Consider the following 18996-nt stretch of genomic DNA (forward strand, 5'->3'; position numbering starts at 1 on the left):
AGACGGATGCGTCTGAAGAACAGAAGTAAATCTTCCTGTAGCTTGAAAAAATTACTGCGTTCAGTGGGGAGAAAGGAAAGTCCTTTACTGAGTAGGGAGATTTCATCAGAGGATAGACGATGAGTGGATAGATTGAAGTTGGGTATGTTCGTGTTGGAGGGAGATGGAGTATTTGGTGGTAAAGGAGGTGCATCTTGTGTTGCCTCATTGTTCGTGTATGGTTGTACTGTCAAGGGTGGCATGGGGATGGGAGGCAAGACGCTATTTTCAATGATGTTGTTGGATGGCATGGGAGTATCCATGGGCGAGAGTGAGGCAATGATAGGAGAAGTTTTAGTTATCATTGCTGGGGCCCCCATTGATTACATTTGTGGTGGATCTGTCGTTCGCCCGCTTACTGGTATTGGTAGTTCTGTTTCTGGCAACCGCGTCAGCGGCCGCGGTCTGCTCCTAAAAAAACAATAGGTAGGAGTGGTGGTGGATGAGGACGCATGTGTGGGCCTGAGCTTGTGCCTTCACCACCGTCTGAGTCCTCGATGGATGTGTTGGAGGGGTCAGAGAAGGTTGTGAGCTGGTTATTGCGGTATCTGCCCCAGTTCATGTTTCTAGGTGGCTGGTAGGGTGTATTGTATAATGTGTCAAGTAAATATGGCTAAGTCTGGTCTCTGTTGTAATTCTTAATGTCCTTCTGGATTGTTTATTTTTGTTCTGTTCGAAGGTATGAAAGGTTGCGATAGTGTCGTTTACTCTATCTAGGAGACCTTTAGCATCATTGATGGTGGTGTCTGCTAAGATAAGTTTTTCTAATTCTGCTATCTCCTACAGTTCTTTCTTATTGTGTTCTATAGCTGTGTCGATGCCAAGCACCATGCAGTGCCTGGAGCAGGTTGTGGCCAGATGACTAAAGCCGGTGCGAAACTTTGGGTCCAGGGTGAAAATAGCTGAAACGTTATGTATTTGTAGTCCTAGGGGTATGGTGTTGGATTTGAGGTATTCAGTAAGCATGCGAGCATGCAGCTCAGTACGGATTAGTTTTTTCTTGAGGTTTTCAAGTCTCTCAAGCAGTACCCTGGAGGTGTTGGGTGCTGAACGGAGAGGGGTAGAGGTCTGGGACAATAGAGAGGGGCCACTGAGGATGTTTTGGATGTAGTCATCCGAGTAGGAGGTGGTCTCCCTGGAGGACATAATATGCAGGTTAGTTGCACATTATATGACACAATGATGTGTATTGTATATACAGAGATATACTCTCGCAATCCAACGAGTGCTCAATAACAAGAAAAACCTGTTGACCCACCTGAGACCGGGTAAGTTTTATAGCAATAGAACAACGTCTCAACTGGTTTATCATTCAAGGAATGGAAGGTATATCAATCACGCAGCACGGGGGAAAAAAGGGGACGAGGGAGACCAAGCTGAAGTGGAAAGGTTGTTATTTGCACATAGTTATAGAGGCACTATGACACAACTAGATTGCAGTAACCATGACAACCAAATGTGCACTGGAAGTGTTGCAGTGAGTAAACGGCGCAGTGACACAAGTGATTACGGAACAACGTGAGGCGGTGACAAAACAATAAAACAATAAATTGTGGGGGTCAAACAAATGTTATTACAATTTCAGGTACAATTTCATTGTTTGCAAATGACCCTTTGGTTGCCGCGAAATGCGTTGTGGAGTCGACGGCGTTTCAACCTATTTAAATCAAGGTCATCATCAGGACGATGGTTACATAATTCTTGAATAGTGCTCTATAGAATCAGGAAGAAAAGTGATAATCAATTGGAATAGATCCCAGAGGAAGAAAAGCAAAAGAACGAGGGAGAACGATGGGTAAGTCGTAGGAAAACCTGATGGCACTATGTGAGGGACAACCCAGATGTGGGGGGGAGAGAATCCAGGGGAGAATTCCGCTGGTCTGGAACTGCTGTAAAAACCAAAGTGCACGGGGTCAGGATAAAGAAACGGGGGCACAGCGTGTCAATGTATACTGGTGTCCACCTGGAAGTTACCTGTAGAACGTCACTTGATGGAGGGCAGCGTATGAGTAGCTGGGCTGCGGTCTGCGAATTGGAGGGAAACGGACACGGAAGGGAGTTACTAACAGGGAACGGGTGGATGGCCAATAAGTGAATTGACCAGCGCTGTAAAGCACCGTGGTCTTACCTTGTTGTTCAATTCAACATCAATCAAAGGAAGGCAGTGAGTAGGTGGCTGGGCTGCGGTCTAAGGAACTAAGGAAAATGGACACGGACAGGGGTTACCAACAGGGAGCGGGTCGGTAGCCTCTAAATAAAGGACCAGTGCTGTAAGGCACCGTGATCATACCTTGGAGTTCAATCCTACCGGCAGCAGTGGGACCGATGTCAGGTGGATGGAGTGATTGAATCAAGGGGTAGTACATGACCGGCAGTGTCGTGAACCAGGAATTCGGGTTAAATCTGAGGGGACGAATAAAGCGTCTCAGCCATTCTACCTGGCTTGTTCGGTATAAGTGGAAGCCGTCAGATTGGTCACGTGAGAGCGCTTGGAGTAGGTCACGTGAGAGCGCTAGGAAAGGGGAACAGGTGCATGAGGGCTGAGGGTCGCGTCCCCCGTGGGGACCTGATAGAGAAATTACGGCAGATACAAGATGGCGTCTGTTAGTAGACACTGAGGTGTAGTGACATTATACATATCTCAACGGTGATCTTATGTTGCATATTATGATTCAAAGGTGATTAATATGAAATACTTTGTTCACTGGGTAAAGAAAGAGAAACATGAATTACCGTACATTGCATATCGGGCAGATTGAAAATAGTGAAACCCAACAAATTGTTTGCGGCAACCAAAGGGTCCTTTGCAAACAATGAAATTGTACCTGTAATTGTAAAAACATTTGTTTAACCCCCAAAATGTATTGTTTTATTTTTTTTCGCCGCCTCACGTTGTTCCCTAATCACTTGTGTCACTGCGCTGTTCACTCACTGCAACACTTCCAGTGCACATTTAGTTTTATAGTTACTGCAATCTAGTTGTGTCATAGTGCCTCTATAACCATATGCAAATAACAACCTTTCCACTTCAACTTGGTCTACCTCGTCCCCTTTTTCCCCCCGTGCTGCGTGATTAATATACCTTCCATGAACAGTCCCCCCTGAAAGATATACCAGTTGAGAGGTTGTTCTATTGCTATAAAATTTACCCGGTCTCAGCTGGGTCAACGGGTTTACTCCTGTTCCTTTTTCTTGTTATTGAGCATTTGCTGGATTGCGAGAGTATATCTCTGTATATACAATACACATCATTGTGTCATATAATGTGAAACTAACCTGCATATTATGTCCTCCAGGGAGACCCCCTCCTACGCGGATGACTACATCCGAAACATCCTCAGTGGCCCTCTATTGTCCCAGACCTCTACCCATCTCCCCAGCAGCGGTCCGTGGAGGGAGTTCCGTGGGGCAGAAAGGCGGGGCGGGGGAGGGGCAGGGTGGGGGGTACTAAACACCGGATCATGGATAATTGGAGGTAAGTAAACAATTAAATAAATAAAACAAATTTCGTAGCGCGCCCTGCATCACAAAATGCGGTGCAGCGCGCGCTACGAAATTCATTTTATTTATTTAATTGTTTACTTACCTCCAATTATCCATAGTCCGGTGTTTAGTACCCCTCACCCTGCCCCTCCCCCGCCCTGCCTTTCTGCCCCACGGAACTCCCTCCACGGACCGCTGCTGCATCTCCCTTCAGCACCCAGCACCCAACACCTCCAGGGTACAGCTTGAGAGACTAGAAAACCTCAAGAAAAAACAAATCCGTACTGACCTGCATGCTCGCATGCTTACTGAATACCTCAAATCCAACACCATACCCCTACAAATAGGTAACGTTCCAGCTATTTTCACCCAGGACCCACAATTTTGCACAGGCTTTAGACATCTGGCCACAACCTGTTCCAGGCACTGGATGGTGCTTGGCATTGACACAGCGATAGAACACAGTAAGAAAGAACTGGAGGAGATAGCAGAGTTAGAAAAACTTATCTTAGCAGACACCACCATCACTGATGCTAAAGGTCTCCTAGACAGAGTAAACGCCACTATCGCAACCTTTCATACCTTCGAACAGAACAAAAAAATATATAATCCAGAAGGACATTCAGAATTACAACAGAGACCAGACTTAGCCATATTTACTTGACACATTCTACAATACACCCTACCAGGCACCTAGAAACTAGAACTGGGGCAGATACCGCAATAACCAGCTCATAACCTTCTCTGACTCCTCCAACACATCCATCAAGGACTCAGACGGTGGTGAAGGCACAAGCTCAGGTCCACAAAAGCGTCCTCATCCACCACCACTCCCACCTACTGTTTTTTTAGAAGCAGGCCGCGGATGCGGTCGCCAGAAACAGAATTACCAATACCAGTACGCGGGCGAGAGACAGACACGCCACAAATTTTATCAATGGGGGATCCAGCAATCATAACTAAAACTCCTCCTATCATTGCCTCACTCTCGCCCATGGATACTCCCATGCCATCCAACAACATCATTGAAAAAATAGCGTCCTGCCTACCATCCGCATGCCACCCTTGACAGTACAACCATACACAAACAATGAGGCAACACAAGATGCACCTCCTTTACCACCAAATACTCCATCTCCCTCCAACACGAATATACGCATCTTCAATCTATCCACTCATCGTCTATCCTCTGATGAAATCTCCCTACTCAGTCAAGGAGTTTCCTTTATCCCCACTGCACGCAGTAATTTCTTCAAGCTACAGGAAGACTTACTTCTGTTCTTCAGATGTATCCGTCTAAAACTATTTTTTCAGATAAATCTGAGACCAATAGGCCTTTTGAAAAACAATTGAACCCTGCCTCAACCTTTTTGCCACCCACCTCGATGATGCCACCTGAAATCTTAACTTTAGAAAAACATGTTTTACACAAAGTTAAAGAACTACAACATCAATCTGAATAGGTCCCCTACAATTTGCCACTGACAGAAAATCTTGCCATAAACAGCCTGAGCGACAATAAGAATATAGTCATCAAACCCGCCAACAAAGTCGGGGGCATAGTTGTAATGGATCAAGACAAATATGATGGCGAAATCCTTCGTCAGCTCAATAATACCTCACACTACCGTACATTGACTTGAGATCCCCTCACTACCATTCGAGAAAAAATATCCACAGTCACCACCCAGGCCCTCCATACCGGTATCATCTGCAAAAAAGAACATGCCTTCCTCAATAACCCACACCCCAGGACACCTGTGATCTATACATTGCCCAAAGTGCATAAAAACCCCTCCACTCCTCCGGGTCGCCCAATAGTATCTGGTTGTGGTTCCATCTTGGAACCAGTGGGCAAGTACATTGATGCCATCCTTAAAGAGTTTGTTCCACTCACCAACACCTTTGTCAAAGATAGCCCTCACTTGATTAATATCATTGAGGATTTCCCATTCAACACCGAGACTGACCTTATCGCTGGTCTCGACATAGAATCGTTCTATACCAACATTCCCCAGACAGAGGGCCTGGCAGTAATGAAACATCTGTTAGATACAAGATCTAGACCTATGCGCATTTCCACTGACTTCCTAATCCAACTCCTCCACATTGCATTGACCAGTAATTACTTTTTGTACAAGGATACATACTACCTCCAGATGAAAGGAGTCTCTATGGGCGCTTCTTCGCCCCCAATTTTGCTGTCCTTTACGGCCATCACTTGGAAACGTCACTTATCCTGTCCATCCAAAACTCCTTTTTGAACAATATTACACTATGGCGTCGCTACATAGACGACATCCTTCTCCTGTGGCATGGACAACAAGAAGACCTATCCTCCATTGTTTCATGGCTCAATGAAAATCAACCCCACCTCACCTTCACCTCAGACATCAGTAAAAATGACTTACCCTTCCTAGACCTCACATTGCACGTAGAGAATGGTACCATTGGCACGACTTTGAACCGAAAACCGACAGAGCGTAACACCTTGCTACTTTACTCTAGTTATCATCCCCGCGGCCTACGTGATGGCCTACCATATGGGCAATTCCTCCGTATCCAGCGGAATTGTAAGTGGCGCAAAGATTATTTTCGTGAGGCAGCAATCCTTTCTGAGAAATTGACCAATAGAGGCTACCCTAAACATCTGGTCAGGAAGGCTCTCAAGCGTGCATTGTACAGTCATAGAGAGATAATCCTGACACCCTCGATCAAACGCCAAAATTCACGCATTCCATTTGTCTCAACCTACAGCCCCTCTAGCAACAAGGTTGGCAAGATAATCAAAAGAAATTCGACCTTGCTCCGCACCTTCCCATACTTCAAAGAACCCCCTTTGCTCTCATACATAAGAAGAAACAACCTCTCGGACAAATTGGTCCACGCCATCACATGACCACTCAAAGGAAATAATGACATAGGCCATTTCAAGTGCCAGACCTGTAACGTCTGTGACCTTACCAGTAACACCAAGGTATTTGTCACCCCAGAACGTACTTATCAACTCAAACAATTCTCCAATTATCGCACCAATAATGTCATCTATGCGATCCATTGCCTGTGCAATTTACTTTACATTGGCCAAACCACCCAGATGGTGAAGCAACGCATTTCCCAACACAAGAGTCGCATCAGATGCAATGTTACTACTGCACCGCTGGTGACACATTTTAAAGAACACAATCACTCTGAGACAGATATGACATGGCAGGTCATAGACCGTCCACTGCTACCCATCCATGGCGGTAACCTCCAACTACTACTAAATAAGTGTGAATGCAGGTGGATCACACGCTGCAACTCTGTTGCCCCAGGACTCAATTCGCTCGATGAATGGAACACAGTGATCACTACACTTTAGACCCCGTACTCTGTGTCCTTCCCTGCGACCATGCACCCTGTGATAGCTAATCTGTTCCCTTGATATCCACATGAATTTTGATAAGCCACCTTTGCATGCGACTGTGTACATATAATTTATGATCATCTGTTATCATCGATAATCGTGCATGCATACCCTTTTGAAACCGTTTGGTACGCAATGTTTTCTCCCCACACTGAGTAAGTTTAGTAGAGAAAATCAACCATTTCAATGTGTAATCGATGTCTCTTAATATTCAAATATGTGCCTATTTCACACTTCACTTGTGTATACACGTTCCTGCATTAATCATGCGATGTATATCTCTAATTTAAAGAGCCAAAAATGTTTAATACGATATATCATATTTTGTTCTCCTTGCCAAATATCTCACTAATCATGCAAGCCTAAATGTATATCACAATTTGTTGGGTTTCACTATTTTCAATCTGCCCGATATGTAAAGTACGGTAATTCATGTTTCTCTTTCTTTACACAATGAACCAACTATTTCACATTGATCACCTTTGAATCCTAATATGCAACATAAGGTCACCGTTGAGATATGTATAAGGTCACTACACCTCGGTGTCTACTAACAGACGGCCATCTTGTATCTGCCGTAATTTCTCTATCTGGTCCCCCCGGGGGACGCGAGCTTCAGACCTCATGCACCAGTTCCGCTTTCCTAGCGCTCTCACGTGACCTACTCCAAGCGCTCTCACGTGACCAATCTGACAGCTTCCACTTATACCGAACAAGCCAGGTAGAATGGCTGAGACGCTTTATTCGTCCCCTCGGATTTAACCCGAATTCCTGGTTCACGACACTGCCGGTCGTGTACTACCCCTTGATTCAATCACTCCATCCACCTGACATCGGTCCCCCTGCTGCCGGTAGGATTGAACTCCACAGTGCCTTGCAGCACTGGTCCTTTACTTAGAGGCTACCGACCCGCTCCCTGTTAGTAACCCCCGCCCGTGTCCCTTTTCCTTTGTTCATTAGACCGCAGCCCAGCCACCTACTCGTTGCCTTCCTTCGATTGACGTTGAATTGAACAACAAGGTAAGACCACGGTGCTTTACAGCGCTGATCGTTTCACTTAATTATCATCCACCGTTCCCTGTTAGTAACCCCCGTCCATGTCCGTTTCCCTCCATTTCGCAGACCGCAGCCCAGCTACTCACATGCTGCCCTCCAACAAGTGATGTTCTACAGGTAACTTCCAGGCAGACACCAGTTTACATTGACACGCTGTGCCCCCGTTTCTTTATCCTGAGCCCCTGCACTTTGGTTTTCACAGCAGTTCCAGACCAGCGTAATTCTCCCCTGGATTCTCTCTCCCCCCCCCACATCTGGGGCTCGTCCCCCACATAGTGCCATCAAGTATTCCTACGACTTACCCATCGCTCTCCCTTGTTCTTTTGCTTTTCTTCCTCTGGACTCTATTCCAATTGATTATCCCTTTTCTTCCTGATTCTATAGAGCACTAGTCAAGAATTATGTAACCATCGTACACGCCGTCGACTCCTCAACGCATTTCGCGGCAACCAAAGGGTCATTTGCAAACAATGAAATTGTACCTGTAATTGTAAAAACATTTGTTTGACCCCCACAATTTATTGTTTTATTGTTTTTTCGCCGCCTCACGTTGTTCCTTAATCACTTGTGTCTGTGCGCCGTTCACTCACTGCAACACTTCCAGTGCACATTTGGTTGCTATGGTTACTGCAATCTAGTTGTGTCATAGTGCCTCTATAATTATATGCAAATAACAACCTTTCCACTTCAACGTGGTCTCCCTCGTCCCCTTTTTTCCCCGTGCTGCGTGATTGATACACCTTCCATGAACAGTCCCCCCTGAATGATATACCAGTTGAGACGTTGTTCTATTGCTATGTAACTTTTTCAAGGCTGCAAATGATGCGAGCATGAATATAAATATTTCAAACAATAAACAATTGTATATACATGATGCAGTACATATAACCACCAAGGCTTTGATCACCTTATGTCCCAAAAAGAGTAATTTCGGAGAATGCATAAGAGACACAGTGAAAAGATGTGAAACACCACCAAATAAGACCACACCCACGTCCTCAAGGAAAGCCACACAAAGATTGTACAGAGCCACCAATAGTGATATTCTTCCCATGTGAGGGGAGTAGTTCTTTTAGAAAATGCAAAGCAATTCCACTAGAATATACCAGAAATATGCAGAACAGAAAAAACACAATCACACAGAAAATAAAATTTATGAAGACGTACAGGCCTCTTATTTATAAGTACGAGGCCTGTTATAGTATATCAACAACCATTAGGGGGTACAATAGGTATAGCTACCTTATATATGCATGGCATCCGACCCTAAGGATTTGGATTGCCCAAAGTGTAATATTAAAATGTCGCTCAAAAAAACAGAATTGGGAGACCCTGAAAATGAAAACAGCAAGTAGAGAGATGTAAACACAACACATCTTCATATTAAGGTTTTGAATATAAGAATCCGAAGCCCTAATTTAATAACAATAGGCATCTTATCTTTAAGTTATGTCGGTATCTGATCAGTCATTGATAATATCCGCATCAGGAAAAGTAGATTAAGGAAGGATGTATCCGGCATACAATGGTAAGTATGGGATGTATCCAATCTCCTATGGTAGGTACGTGCTCTCTGTCAATGTCATTGAACAAAATATATAAATAAAGAGCTCAGAAGTTCAAAATTTATAATTCTATCACTAGGTAGAGGATACAAGGAGTACAAATCCCTACCCATCGCTAAGAGCAATCACAGCAGTAACTCACATTAAATATGTCCCCCACTTTAGAATAATAACAAGCGTATTTCGGAACAATTAAATTGACATGAAAGTCCTGAACAAAAGAAAACAAGAGATAAGCAACTACAAGTAGTCAAGTACAGGTAAAGATATCCAGACATCTCATATATCCCTCACTCATAGCATATATGCTATGTAGGATCCCTAAAAAGTAATCTAAGTTTTTTTTATCCAAACCACGAAGAAAAGAAAGAAACAGTCCGTGATATATTAACATACAAATAAAGTATTCTGTAAGAGACCTTGCTCCCCTTTTTATAAAAAACGGGGAAAACCCCTCGAGTCAAAAATAATTTCAATGTCACCCTTCAGAATATTAGAAGCGAGAGAGATAAGCAAAAATGTTGTCTATTCATCTATAAAAGCCCGACAGTCATTTAAAAAAAACATTAGCATGAGCTAAGAGCGATATTTAAATAAAGGGCATGTTTAAGGTATGTAACCTTATATATAATCCCTAGTAGAGAATGCAGCCAGAAGCAAACGATAAAAACAAACTATCAGTTGTGGGAAATATAGTGTTAACGGGCTACAGTATGCCCCCATCAACATAACATTATAAGTATTAAAAACCTGAGGAGCAGAGAAAATGTAGATTACATAAATCAGATCATAGAAAGGCCGGTACGCAGGCACTGTAATGACTTACTTCAGGACTAGCGTGCACAGATTGCTAGATATGTTCAAAGATAATCCCCTAATATGGGCACCGCTTCTGGAAAACGTTTTTAAATCAGTAATAGTGGGCCGCATCTCTGACTCATGGAAAGAATCCGTGTTGGTCCCAATATATAAGAAGGGTAGTAGGAATGATCCCACTTGCTACAGACCTATTTCCCTAATTGACGCAACATGCAAAGTCTTGGGAGGGTAATTCTTGCCCGTCTTGAGCTCTGGGTTAAGGAGTCTGGCCTGATATCCCATTCACAATACGGCTTCCGAAAGGGGATGGGTACGAACGAACAATGCCTCAATTTGTCCTTAGTCATGGGTAAGTACATGAAGGCCAAGAGAGGATCGATCCACTTGGCCTTCATGGACTGATCCAGTGCATTTGAAACAGTTAATAGGGGGAAGCTGTGGCTACTCATGGAAAAGATGGGCTTTGAGGAGGCACTTATTACCCTTTTACGTAGGATGCATTCATCTACCTCTGTTTCTATACGTTATGGACCAGGAGGAGAAAAATCTAGGTCCATCGCATCCACAGAGGGCTCACGACAGGGATGCATTTTGGCCCCCTTCTTATTTCTTTTATATACAAATCGGGTGGAGAAATTCCTAATAGAGCAGCACTTGGACTATCCAACTGTAGGAGGAAACCCGGATCCCTTGTTATCATACGCAGACGACACCGTATTGCTGACCTTAACGGCCAATAGTCTGAAAAAAGCCCTGATCGCTTTTACTGATTTTATGGTGGATGTGGATCTTAAAGTCAATTTTAATAAGTCTTTTATTATGGTCTGTGGCCCGAAAAATACAAAAACGAGGAAATTTGTGGTAAACGGTAGATCCATTGAAAAGTTCCCTTCTTTTACATATTTAGGAATGTTTTTAATATTAAACTAAACTCGGACAACTCGATTGTGACGAAGGCTCAACAGACCAGTAGAATTATAGAGGGCTTGTTTCTCTTTGCGTGCAAATTGGGACATAAGCCAGTGGCAGAAATTCTTATCTTATATAAATCAAATGTCAGTCAGTTACAACTTATGGGGCAGGAATATGGGGAAGCTCAAAAAACTGTGAATTGCAAATTTTGGAAAACACATTTATAAAAAGATTGCTGATGGTTCCCATTAGCTCTCCTACAAAAGTTTGTGATTCTGAGCTGGGGTTGGATTTTGTTGAAGATAGAGTTAGAATTGCGCCCCTGAACTCATGGGGGACAGTGTGGTCATCGGGAGAATTATCATTTACCAGAGCGATTATAAGGGATTGTTTAAATTTAGAAAACGTATTCTCCGTTCCCTGGCTTTGCTATGTCAAAAATGCTTTAGGTAAGATTGGCCTAGGAAATTATTTTGAAAATCCTGATGGCATACCATCTAATATAAAATCAATGAATAAAAATGCCTATTATAATGAGTTAGTTATATCTAACCTGGATGATGAGACCCCATCCCATGGGTCGCCAAATCTTCAACAATTTTATCTATCTTTTAGCACCCATACACATTCCTGCTTTCTTCTGACGAGGTTTCTTCTCTGTACATTGCACTTTCTTGTGGCTTTTCCTATCCAGGTGAGTTGGTGTGAGAGTGACTCCCTGTCCTTGTAATAACTTAGCCGAACAAAGCACAATGCACCTTATGCTGTTTTGCACTTTATATAAAGACATAAGGGCACGTTTTATTAGGCCCATCCTGAGGAAAATTGCCCCTTGTTCATACCAGGATGGTTTTAATCATTTACGATCTTTGTCCAATGACATCATTTGTTGTGCTGTGTTAAATTTTATCAGAATTGCTTTCTGAATCAGGAAAAGATATGAATTGTGATAGGGAAATTGGGAAATAGGGCTTCAAGAAATTTTAAGTTCTTTATTTATTCTGATACCCTTGGACTGCTATAAAGAAAATGGCAGTTTACAGAAAAACCTGCTCTGAAATCTTATGTGCTATTTTACTTAGTATTTGTAAAATATAATATGGAATAAAAAACAAATCTAAAGTATTGTTTTATTATTGTAACCATGTACTTTTATGATTCACAAGAATTGAATAAAGTTTTTCAAATGAAACGAATGCGGGCTACAATATGCCCCTGCAGGAAAGGCATTGGAGAAAAGAGTTATCGGAAGGTAAGCAAATCCCATTATTAAAAGTCAACGCCACCAATTATAAAAACACAATCACTTACTTGTAAGTGGGGTGGAGGAGCGAGGGCTGTGATATGCCCCTGAAAAAAAGTAAATACACATGCCTAAAATTAAGTATAATTAGGCTGTATAATGAAGAACTGGTAATATAAGCGTTCTTCTGAAAACTCCGTAATAAGGCGAGAAGCGTTAAAATGAGGTTCCTTTTCACTCACCTATTCCCGGCGTTATAACCCAAGTCAGGCATAAAGTCGTCATTACAGTGCCTGCGTACTGGCCTTTCTACGATCTGATTTATGTAATCTACATTTTCTCTGCTCCTCAGGTTTTTAATACTTATAATGTTATGTTGATGGGGGCATACTGTAGCCTGTTAACACTATATTTCCCACGACTGACAGTTTGTTTTTATCTTTTGCTTCTGGCTGCTTTCTCTACTAGGGATTAGATGTAAGATTATATACCTTAAACATGCCCTTTATTTAAATATCGCTCTTAGCCCATGCCAATGTTTTTTAAAATGACTGTCACGCTTTTATAGATGAATAGACAACGTTTTTGCTTATCTCTCTCTCTTCTATTATTCTGAAGGGTGACATTAATATTATTTTTGACTCAAGGGGTTTTCCCCGTTTTTATTAAAAAGGGGAGCAAGGTCTCTTACAGAATACTTTACTTGTAAGTTAATATATCACAGACTGTTTCTTTCTTTTCCTCGTGGTTTGGATCAAGAAAACTTAGACTGCTTTTTAGAGGTCCTACATAGCATATATGCTAAGAGTGAGGGATATATGAGATGTCTGGATATCTTTACCTTTACTTGACTACGTGTAGTTGCTTATCTCTTGTTCTCTTTTGTTCAGGACCTTCATGTCAATTTAATTGTTCCGAAATACGCTCGTCATTATCCCAAAGTGGGGGACATATTTAATGTGAGTTACTGCTGTGATTGCGCTTAGCGATGGGTAGTGATATAATTATAAATGTTGAACTTCTGAGCTCTTTATTTATATATTTTTTCTATGACATTGACAGAGAGCACGTACCTACCGTAGGAGATTGGATACATCCCATACTTACCATTGTATGCTGGATACATTCTTCCTTAATCTACTTTTCTTGATGTGGATATTATCAATTGTTACAACAAACAAATGATGGACGGAATGCTGACAATGCAGACATTCTCCCCCAGTCAAGAGATCTGGGTTAAATCCATCGTTCTTTTGCCCACTACGCCACCCCAGTTTAGACATGGCCATATGCAAATCAGTCTTGACCCTGTGCCTCATGGGAACAGTCCAGCCCGAACTGCCAAGCCATGTCTTCCCTGGACCGGAATCAAGCATCCTAGGACCGGTTTCTGGCTATCAGCCGTCATCAGCCAGGATAGCTTGACTCCAGTGGCGTAGTGAGCACGGGTACCACGTCTGGGAATACCCATCCCACTAGAGTCAAGCTATCCTGGCTGATGACGGCTGATAGCCAGAAACCGGTCCTAGGATGCTTGATTCTCTTTTACATTCTCCGAAATTACTCTTTTTGGGACATAAGGTGATCAAAGCCTTGGTGGTCACATGTACTGCATCATGTATATACAATTGTTTATTGTTGGAAATATTTATATTCATGTTCGCATCATTTGCAGCCTTGAAGAAGTTACAATTGTAACGAAACACGTGTCGGCAGTTTATATCGGTGCCAGCAGGGAGGTTTCAAGAATTGGACCTCCATGTGATAATCTGCAACAATAGCATTTTATGTGTAACAATATATGTTTCTATTTTGGATTGGATTGTACCAAACACGGGTTACTATAGTTTGAGTGAAACATCGTCACTTGAAATTAAATACAATTTTGTATAATTGATTCCTCGGACTGGTTTCCTGTGAGCTGCTACACTGTTTTTTTAATTATAAATACGTTTCACTATGCATGAATAGAAATGTAATTTCTGAGAGTGCCGAGGTACAGCTGTTTTGTTAAGCATAGCACGGGATTTCTGCCAAACTGCCGTTTGGTGACATCCGTGGTAGTGGGGTGTTTTTGTACGGTTACCTTGAGTAGCACCATCAATGATAACCTGTTAAAGATAAATTTAAAAACATATTGCTTGGAGTTGATGTGCTACTCTATATACCACCACTACCTTTTGTATATATTGAGACTAGTTTTATCTTTTGTTGTTAAATGTTTATTGTAACATGCTGCATATTAGCAAACCAATATAAACATTCTACCTTCCTTTAAAAATTCACTGAGGTCATTGCTAGAAAACAACTGCTGACTAGGTCTTCCTCGACACTGGTATTTGTTTGGTAGATGGTACGGATGAGGAGTGGGGTTGCAGCTTCTTATGTTTAAAGTGAGCAATTTTCTAGGCATGGTCTCCTCTTTTATTTGTCTCTAATTGCTACTTCGGAAAGTCAGATGACAGGCAGATGCAGATCTCACACTTAATTCTGCCCGAGTTTTGGATACTCCTGCTTGGATTCAAGCTAATTGTTACCTGCAGTGAGAGCCATCACTGTGCACAAAGACTAGGGTGCCGATCACGATCCTGCAAAAACCGGGTACGAACCGTCGGACGGAGCACAATCTCCGCCCGACGCGTACCCGGTCGTCAATTTTCACAAACAAGGAATTACGATTCGCACGGGTACACCATTACCGTACGAATCGTAAAAAAGCCCGACCGAACAAAAAAACACCTACCAATGCGATCCGGGAACGCGCCGACCTGACGTCGGGAGGCTCGCAGCCAGCCATTCACGACCCAGGAATCACGATTCGCACCGACGTCACCCCGCACGGTGAATATTTTGCGGCAGCTAAAAACTGCCGGGAAATCAGGACGACGCGAACAAGGACCACCAGTACGCGACGGACAGACGACGACGCGAACAAGGAGGACCAGTACGTGACGGACACACAGGACGACGCCACCAAGGAGGACCCGTACGCGACAGGACGACGCGATCAAGGAGGACCCGTACGCGACAGGACGACGCGAGCAAGGAGTACCAGTACGCGACGGACAGACATGGACCCGAACCTACGAGTCATCCCTGCCCTCATAGCAGTACACCTCCTCTACAGGTTACGACGCAGACGCCGCAGAAGGTCAGAATAACTAAGGGAGGGGGGAAAGTGGGGTGGGGTGGGGGTGGCACGACCAGGGCAGGCCACAAAACAACCACATAAGTCACACACCACACATGGCCTGGACATACCTGACTCCCATGCCCTGGTCACCACGAGGGGGTGGGGGCGTGTCCTGATAAGCCAGCGACCGCCACAACGGAAGTCCGTCACCACGCGAACCGGCAACACAACCAGACAGGTACGTCCCGTACCCACGCCTGAAGAGCGTGGGTACGAGTCGGACCACGCCCACACACGTCACCCCAACAATGGCGGGACGGATCGCACCCACGTGGCAAAGGCCTGGGTACGGGCCGCACAAACATCACATAGCGTGGGGACGGATATGTACGGACCCTACCCCCACCCCGTATGCAAGGAGCGTACCCCCCAGCCCAACAGTGCAAGTACGACCCGTACCCCCACCCGCGTATGCATGGAGCGTACCCCCCATGCCAACAGTGCAAGTACGACGCGAACCCTCACCCGCGTATGCAAGGAGCGTACCCCCAGCCCAACAGTGTAAGTACGACCCGTACCCCCACCCGCGTATGCAAGGAGCGTACCCCCCATGCCAACAGTGTTAGTACGACCCGTACCCCCACCCGCGGACGTACGGAGCGTACCCCCACCCCAACAGTGTAAGTTCGACCCGTACCCTCACCCGCGTATGCATGGAGCGTACCCCCCATGCCAACAGTGTAAGTACGACTCGAACCCCCACCCGCGGACTCACGGACCGTACCCCCACCCCAACAGTGTAAGTTCGACCCGTACCCTCACCCGCGTATGCATGGAGCGTACCCCCCATGCCAACAGTGTAAGTACGACTCGAACCCCCACCCGCGGACTCACGGACCGTACCCCCACCCCAACAGTGTAAGTTCGACCCGTACCCTCACCCGCGTATGCATGGAGCGTACCCCCCATGCCAACAGTGTAAGTACGACTCGAACCCCCACCCGCGGACTCACGGACCGTACCCCCACCCCAACAGTGTAAGTACGACCCGTACCCCCACCCGCGAATGCAAGGAGCGTACCCCCCAGCCCAACAGCGTAAGTTCGACCCGTACCCTCACCCGTGAATGCAAGGAGCGTACCCCCCAGCCCAACAGTGTAAGTACGACCCGTACCCCCACCCGCGTATGCAAGGAGCGTACCCCCCATGCCAACAGTGTTAGTACGACCCGTACCCCCACCCGCGGACGTACGGAGCGTACCCCCACCCCAACAGTGTAAGTTCGACCCGTACCCTCACCCGCGTATGCATGGAGCGTACCCCCCAGCCCAACAGCGTAAGTACGACCCGTACCCCCACCCGCGAATGCAAGGAGCGTACCCCCCAGCCCAACAGTGTAAGTACGACCCGTACCCCCACCCGCGAATGCAAGGAGCGTACCCCCCAGCCCAACAGCGTAAGTACGACCCGTACCCCCACCCGCGAATGCAAGGAGCGTACCCCCCAGCCCAACAGTGTAAGTATGACCCGTACCCCCACCCGCGAATGCAAGGAGCGTACCCCCCAGCCCAACAGTGTGCCGACGTCTGGGTGTACGTGGGACAGGTATGGGAGTGGGAAGTGTGGATGGGGCAGGGGTAGGTGGGGGGAGGTCGCGCTGCAGGAGACCCACTGCTGCAGTCAGTGTGGAGTCGATGGACCTCAGCAAGTTGCGTTGGTCAGCCTGCGATGAATGAATGCCCTCCAAGAAAGCCTCGATGTTGGTGAGGGTTTTGCCGTGGGCATGGAGGACATTAAGGATCGCAGCCTGACCAACCTGCAGTTGCCGCTGGATGTCCACAGACTCTGCATTGGCGGCAGCAGTGGAGACAGGGGCAGGGGGTGCGGTGCCTGGCAGGAAGGAGACATGCTGTGACCGGGCACGCTGGGAAGGGACACGAGCAAGTGGGAGGCGGCTGATGGAAACTGAGGGGGTGGAGCGAGGTGTTGTTCCGCTGTCAGCTGCTGGTGCAGCCTCCGCCCACTCGGAGACATCCTCCTCGGACCTGTCAGCTTCGTAGTCTGATGTGCCAGTCGACAGGTCCTCGGCCACACTCTCCTCCGCCTCTGTCCCACTCGATGTGCCAGACCCGATGTCACGGCTGGCACTGGTGCTCGGTCCCTCCGCCTGGTCTGTGTCCATGTCTCCCTCTGTGTCCCCCGACGATGCTGTGGGCAGGGTGGAGAGACAGAAATTAATCAGACACCTGTACACATCTGTCACATGAGTCCAATCTACATAGGTAACATTGCATAGCCTGAAAAGGAAGATCCCTAACATCTACTGAACAAGGTACCGATGTAGGGCATGAAACACACAGTTGGTTGAGCCACCATGCCACTGAAATACCATGGAGAGCATGAGACAATAGCTAAACACAGGAAACGGAGTCTGACATAGCACCCAGGCCCTGGGGACAATCCAGCACTGCATCTGCACCACACAGCGTTGGAGAAAATACCGATGACCAGGGACCATATCCATGAACTTGAGACACATGCTGCATAGGTAATGCTGAAAACATGCCCAACATGACTCGGTCACTGCACATTGCGTGTGTGTCCAGACACATCACACACTGCCCAGACCCAGCAAGTAGAAATCAGGATTTGACACATAGGCATTGCCCGCACCAACAAGACCCTACACGAGGCAAATTGTTGAGACACAGGTGGCACCAACATCTCATAGTCTGGCTGATACACACAGGGGCATGCAAAAAGCAAGAGTGTACGCCAAACAGCCAAGGTGCGCCTGTACAAATAATGAGGTACCAGTGCCCATCCTCAGATGAGTATAACAAGACACACAGGCACTGGCAACTGTGAGTATGAAGAAGGACAATCAGGTCAGGCTGCACAGTGGACACCTGTACAAAATAGCACGTTTATATACATGGTGACAGGGGACAATGGCACAGAGCACAACCTACGCTGTAGACACTGAGATTGTCCACGTTTATGATGACACATACACCACTGAGGAAAAGGTGCCCCAGGGGACAGTAGTGGGCACGCAACTACATGCTACTGAATGGTAATGACTGCAACACACGTCACCATCCCTGCACTATGTGTATCGCACACTCATGCACATCATGTCACAGGCCACTACATAGGACATGCGCGCTGTAAGGCATGACACATGAGAGACCAACTCCCATGTCTGGAGTCAGCATCAGTGCCAACTGACATGGAACCCACATGCAGTGAACTTGACAGTGCACAGGCAAGGTCCCACAACCTGTTACACACCACCCCCACACATGATGCTACAGTCATTGTTCTCGTGGACAAA

This window comes from Triturus cristatus, chromosome 4_1 (assembly GCF_964204655.1).
Source record: "Triturus cristatus chromosome 4_1, aTriCri1.1, whole genome shotgun sequence".
NCBI classification, from domain to species: domain Eukaryota; kingdom Metazoa; phylum Chordata; class Amphibia; order Caudata; family Salamandridae; genus Triturus; species Triturus cristatus.